Raw genomic sequence first — 6,493 nt, 5'->3', positions numbered from 1 at the left:
GCTGGTTCTTAATGGCAGAAGCAAAGCTATCCATTCTATTACTTATATTTTCTAGAATTTTATTATTGGTAGCTACCTTCTTAGATAATCCTTCCATGAGTCTAGATTGGCTAGCAATTAATTCTTCTCAAGGGTGGTTGATTGAAGTTATTATAATTGTTACCTTGAAGGTTACCTTGGTAGTTACTTTGGTAGTTTGGCCTCTGTTGCTGGTTCCATCCTTGATTTTGTTGAGGATGATAGTAGTTGTTGTTGACAAAGTTCACATCCTCATGGGTTTCAAGGCAGTTGTTCCCTGAATGCCTAGTGTTTCCATACTCTTCACATGTCATGCAAGAATCATGAATGTACATGACTTCTTTCTTCTCATTAGCTCGGTCTTCGAGCTTCTTCATCAGTGCGTCCATCTTGGCAAACAACATGTCTACCTCCTTGAGTTGATGCATACCTCCAACCTGCTTGCTAGTATGAACTCGTTCTTCATTCCAACCATGGTTGGAGGCCATCTTCTCCACAAGAACTATCATAGCTGGAAGTGTGAGTGATAGGAAAGCACCTCCAGCGGCAGCATCCATAGTCTCACGGGTACTATTGGTCAACCCATGGTAGAACGTCTGCATAAGTAGCCAATTTTCCAACCCATGATGGGGACATTCTGCAATGTAGTCTAGAAAGCGTTCCCATGCCTCAGGGACAGATTCGTCATGTTGTTGCTGAAAACTTGAAATTCTCCCACGCAAAGCATTGGTCTTGCCTATGGGAAAGAACTTTGCTAGGAAGGGAATGGAGTAGTTATCCCTTGTAGTATTTCTATCTTTGTTGGCATAGAACCACTGCTTCACCTTCCCCAAAAGTGAGAATGGGAAGAGGCAAATTAGTATGGTGTCCTTGGTTACTCCTTTGATGGTGGAAGTGCTATAGATCTCCAAGAAGTGTTGGAGATGTGCACTCACATCTTCATGTGCCTTTCCACAAAACTAGCTAGCTTGCACCATGTTGATGAGAGCTGGCTTGAGCTCGAATCCATTGTCTCCAACATTAACATTAGGTTCAGTACAGATGTTGGTAGTGGTTGGAGCAAAGAATTCACAAAGAGTCTTGTCAACTATGGCTTCAAATTCAGGTGTTAAGCTTTGCCTTATCCGGTTGTCTTCTGATTCTGAAGCTGGGACTTTCATGAGTTTGACTCTAGTTCTCCGGATTAATGCTTCGGGATCTTCAACGTAGTTTGTCGGAAGGTTAAATCCGATCATACATTACCCTGCATAAGATACACAAGTAGACAAAAAAGGATAACCTATTTGAGCAGAGGTCAGTGGTTCATCTCGATCACATCAATAAGCATAAGTTTATCAATACTTCCTTTGTCTAGCTACCTTCCCCGGCAACAGCGCCAAAAATGCTTGTTGGTATTTATTAACTTGTCACTTGTTTTATTAGCCACCAATTAATTACCTATATCTTCTAACATTACTTTACTAGATTGTTATCCCTAGTGATGGTGCCAGAGATGCTTGTTGGTACTGCCTAGCATCACTACTAGAAGGATACTAAGTAGTTCTTTTATCATTTTATGTGACTAGAAATAATATAAAGATATATTAATAAAAAGAATCCGCAAGTGCATATATAATTATACCATTATAGCACTTCACCTGGGAGTATTCCAGGTATCGTTATTTATATTTATTACCAAAGGGAAGGTCTAGCATGGATAAGTATTGATAACTTATACTATTGATGGAGAAGAAAAACATAACCATATTCTACTCATAACAGGGGTAAGTCATATATATATATATATATATATATATATATATATAGGGAGAGTATATTCAGTAGCCAGCAACAGAATAAGTTATTCTGTAGCCACCTCCTCCATTTACGATAATTTTATATACTAATTTACGATAATATCAATACATATTTACGATAGTTGGGTTACTATAACATATGGAGATATTTACCATAACGTTATAGTAAACAACTTAGTAAGGAATTACTATAATCTCGTAAATTAACATAGTAATTATCGTAACTCAAAGTGGCTACAGAATAAGTTATTTTGTAGCCAGCTACAGAGTAGTAGTTCTATATATATATATATATATATATATATAAAAGTATTGATCATCAATAATGATAAATCACTCAGAGTACTCTTTTCTATGGCATTAGCATGGTTAGATAGAATATTAGACGAATAATTCCTAAGTCATTCTTAATTATAAGTCAAAGCATACATTGATTAGTGCAATTACACCTAGTAATCATGGCTAAGATCATCTTTATATCTACACATAAGGGATATTACTAAGGAAGATTAAGAATAGAGCGTGTCTTCCTTCATAACTAGATCCTACTTGTATACCTATATTCGGGGAGTAGACTATAAAGGACTCAACGGGAGTGTCACATCCACGATCTACCATATGGCCTAGAATATAGGGTGTATCCGCAGATAAACAACATATAAGATCCACGCTTACACAATGTCAACCACTCACCCCGTGTACTTTGGAGCGAGCGCTTTATGAACTTATGCATAAACATAATGATAAACTAGCTATACTAAGTATACAATCAAAGTAGACGATGAACATTATAACAAAGAACTTGAATAAGATAAATACTAATATTGTCATAACAATTGTAGCAAGCATATCAAAATAATGGAGATACAAAAGAGAAGGGGTACAAGGATTATACCAAACCATGCTCTTGACACGATCGGGAATCCAAGCAAAGCCTGCTTGCCTGCCTCTAGATCTAACCTAACAAGCTATGCCCTAGAATTGATGGAGCTCTGAGGATGATTAGGGTTTCTGTCTTCTTAAATGACTTGATGCCTCAGGGGGTGGCAGGGGCTGGTACATATAGGCCAGAGCGTCCAATGTGAGCCCTTGGATCAAATCGACTTAAGGAACGGTGTAGATGCAACCTAGGAGGTGGTGGAGAACCGACATTGCAACGCGGAGAGTGACAGGTGGGCCTAGGGGCTTGGTGGCCTGTAGGTGGGGCTAGCCCCACCAGGCAGCCTCTGCCTCTCTGCCTCAGCGTGGTGTCCTCTGGTGTCCTCTAAAACCTTCTAGTGTCTGTTTCGTGGTGGATAAGCGCAATTAAATTTGACATGTAGGTCCACCTTGATGGTTTTCTGGTTAAACCCTGTAGAAAATACATATTTACCAAAACACATGGGATTTATTAGTTTAAACCCCTAGACCTTTGTTGGTGATCATATTTATGCCCTTATTCATGTTTCTTTGACGGTTTATAATGGTTGTTAACTACCGTCAACAACGGCGAAGACCATGATGGATACCGCGTTGCATAAGACAGCTGACGAACTATCACCATGGCTACAGTGCTGACACGACCAGCACAGTAGCACCATGCCAGACCCTGCCATGACATAGCCTCAAGACCAAGATGATAGCCATGCCCGGGGCGAGCATCAAAAGATGGCGTAGGTTGCAAGCCAAGTTAGCTAGGACCTCCCTAAGGCTCTCGACCCTTCTTTCGGGGGAGCCTCCTCTTTGTAACGAGCCCTGGCCTCAAAATCTATATAAGGGCAACCAGGGCTCCCATCTTAGGACATGGTCTCATTCTTTATCCTCTACCATTTCATTCATCCCCCTTAGCAGTAGGGCTCCTAGAGCTTCTCTCAGGATTGCCCCTCGTCTAGCATAGGGTCTACCACCTCTTTTGCCATTCTTGCACCCCTATTGTAAGAACTTCAGAGCATTCAAGCGAGGAACACACACTCAATCATCTCTGAGACTGGACGTAGGGCTCTAGCTTAAACCAGTATAAATCCTCGTGCCTATTGGATGCTACCATCGTCTTCCAAGAGCAGCATGGCAATCGTATAAATTTACTAGTCCGGTTTACAAAACACCGACAAGAGGATAACTAAGGTTCTCTTATTCTGACTTTGGTAAGCTATGTCTTCTACTATTCAACTAGGGACATTACTTAGGGAAAGACACCAGCATAGGATGCTTTCCATAGTAACCAGGTCCTACTTGGCCTACAGACAGGAGGTGGACTACAAAGGACTCAATGAGCTATATAGTCACCATCACGATCTACCACCGATCTAGAATGTAAGGTACATTCACAAGTAACCAGAGTCTAGGCACCAAGATTACACTACAATTACTACTTTACTCTTCCTGGATAAAGAATAAAGCACTCAAACAAGTTGTGAACCTACTGAACAATATAAACAAGATGCTTACTTGAATCAGAAGCTAATTACCAGAGAAATCTCAAAGGCAACCTTAGATAGAACTTGGATCCACCAAGGTACAAGCCGTAGAGAGAGAGAACCGACAGGCCGACACCTCCTCCAAACTCTTCCCTCACTCTCTATCTCACTATTTCTATTTATAAGACTAGATCCTATGGAGGACTAATCTTCTCTTGATAGCTGGCTCTGATCCTGATGAGGAGGATATGAATTAGGGTTTTAGGATGGCTCTAGGGGGTAGCATCAATTTTGGACCCTCGGATCAAACTGACTTAAAAGGACGGCATAGATGCAATCTAGGAGGCAGTGGAGAACCGACATTCAAAGGGGAGACTGACCCATGGATCCCATAGGCTGGCCTATTGGTGGGTCCGGCCAGCCCCTCTATCAGCGTCATGGCTCGATCTTTGGTGAGTTATCTTCTGGATGCTTCTAGAGTCTTCCCAAGTCGGTTTTGTCATGGATAAACGTGATTTACTTTGACGAATAGGTCCACCTTGATGGTTTTTTTATTGAACCCTGCTGAAAACGTAGATTCACCAAAACTCATGGAATTTATTAGTTTAAACCCCTATACCTATGTTTGGTGATGGAATTAGGCATATATGCAGGTTATGTTGACAGATTATAATTGGTGTTAGTGACTGTCAACAGACACCTATACATACATAGATATGCCCGATACCCGTTTATATGTCTATGTATGGCTAACCCTAGCAACCTAGTTACTCAATTCCACTTAATCATGGGTATATACATATGCATATGTGTATATGCCACTAACCCTAGCCATACCCTAGCCCATCAACTTAACCCTTGGCACATACATATGCATGTGCGTATGTGCCACTAACCCCAGTGGACCTATAGAGGCCAGACGAGTCATCTATGATGACTTGGTCAGGTTTTCTCTTTTAGGTTCACATAATAGTGAAGCCTAATAATGTGGTCTGGTTTTCCACCAAACCAACCACCCACCTTAACCTAACCCATAGAAGCCCTACCTTATGGATGGAATACCACTATCCAAATCTTACTTCAGATTGACGTAATAGTGATAACCTAGATAACAATCCACCGCCCTAATAGGACCAACCCATCTAGGATCGTTTGTTTGTTTATGCTTGTTTTGCATGCCATGATTGTTATTTTCCTTGTTTGTGTCCCCTTGCTTGTCGATGCTAGACCGCGTAGGATAGAAGACGTGGAGAGAACCCGATGAAGTTCCAAAGACAGGAGCAAAAGGTACGGGAAGTCAGACAAGGATATAATCGTCAATGAATGGAGGCAAGTCCTAATACCCACCTATACCTACCCACTACATTACATGCCATCTCTTAACCACCCCCTTCCACCACCACCACATATTGTTAGCCTCCACCATAAACCCTCCACTTTCCATCTCCACTAATTAATAACCCAACCTATATTACTTGAAACCCCCTTATAAACTAAAGAAACTATAATTATGAACTTGATTATGATAATACGATAAGGTAATGGTTACCTTGGTATAATATGAGTATTATGAACTTAAGGATAATAACTATGGAACTTGAATGGTAAAATTTGACTAAACCCCGACATGGGACGAGTGGGGGTAATTTATGGAGGTAAATTGCCTTGGCAGGAATGCCTAGAGAGGATTCCTGTGGGAGATACTCGCCTTGGTCACATAAGGACCAGTTCGTAGTCTCTCTCACCTAGTGAGATATTATGTACAACCACATGTCTATATGGGCAGACTTGATCTCACACCCCGTTGGATAGAAGTATAACTTCTAATAGGAGGCAGGTGTAGGCAGCAGAATATCAGGAGCAAACATGTGTATAGGTTTTCTTCCGTGGTCCGGTTGGCGTGGATGCTATATGATCTTCCACGTTAAGCTTTTGAGATTTTGGCCACGTTTGAGCCCATGATTATTTTGGCTGTGTTCGAGCCATGTTGTTTATTGTGATGATTAGGTATCATCATGTTTGAATGATTAGGTATCATCCGGGATTTGTGTTTCCAACCCCTGAGAAGCCGTGGTAGAGTTATATGGATATCTAAGGTCACGTACATTCGGGTATGGGGTCTTGTTAGGTCTGTTCTTGCCACCGCGCATGGTTAGGAACTATGTCAATCATGTGGGGAAATTTGTACACCTCTACAGAGTTTATTGAATCTATTTGAATAGCCATGTCCTTAGAATGGGCAGATGCTAGGATGGGATACTATGATTACACTTCTACAACTGT

The 6,493-nt window shown here is 41.1% G+C and overlaps 1 non-coding gene across 1 annotated transcript; it reads left to right on the top strand.

Moving 5' to 3' along the window:
- The first annotated feature begins 636 nt into the window (after window positions 1–636).
- On the top strand, window positions 637–745 carry LOC136547695 (small nucleolar RNA R71). The gene has a single exon (XR_010781659.1). It is a non-coding gene; the product is annotated as a small nucleolar RNA R71 (small nucleolar RNA).
- The last annotated feature ends 5,748 nt before the right edge of the window (window positions 746–6,493 follow it).

This window comes from Miscanthus floridulus, chromosome 3, assembly GCF_019320115.1.
Source record: "Miscanthus floridulus cultivar M001 chromosome 3, ASM1932011v1, whole genome shotgun sequence".
In the NCBI taxonomy this organism is placed as follows: Eukaryota; Viridiplantae; Streptophyta; class Magnoliopsida; order Poales; family Poaceae; genus Miscanthus; species Miscanthus floridulus.
Note: the sequence above shows the minus strand (reverse complement) of the source record. Positions and strands in the feature narration are given on the sequence as shown.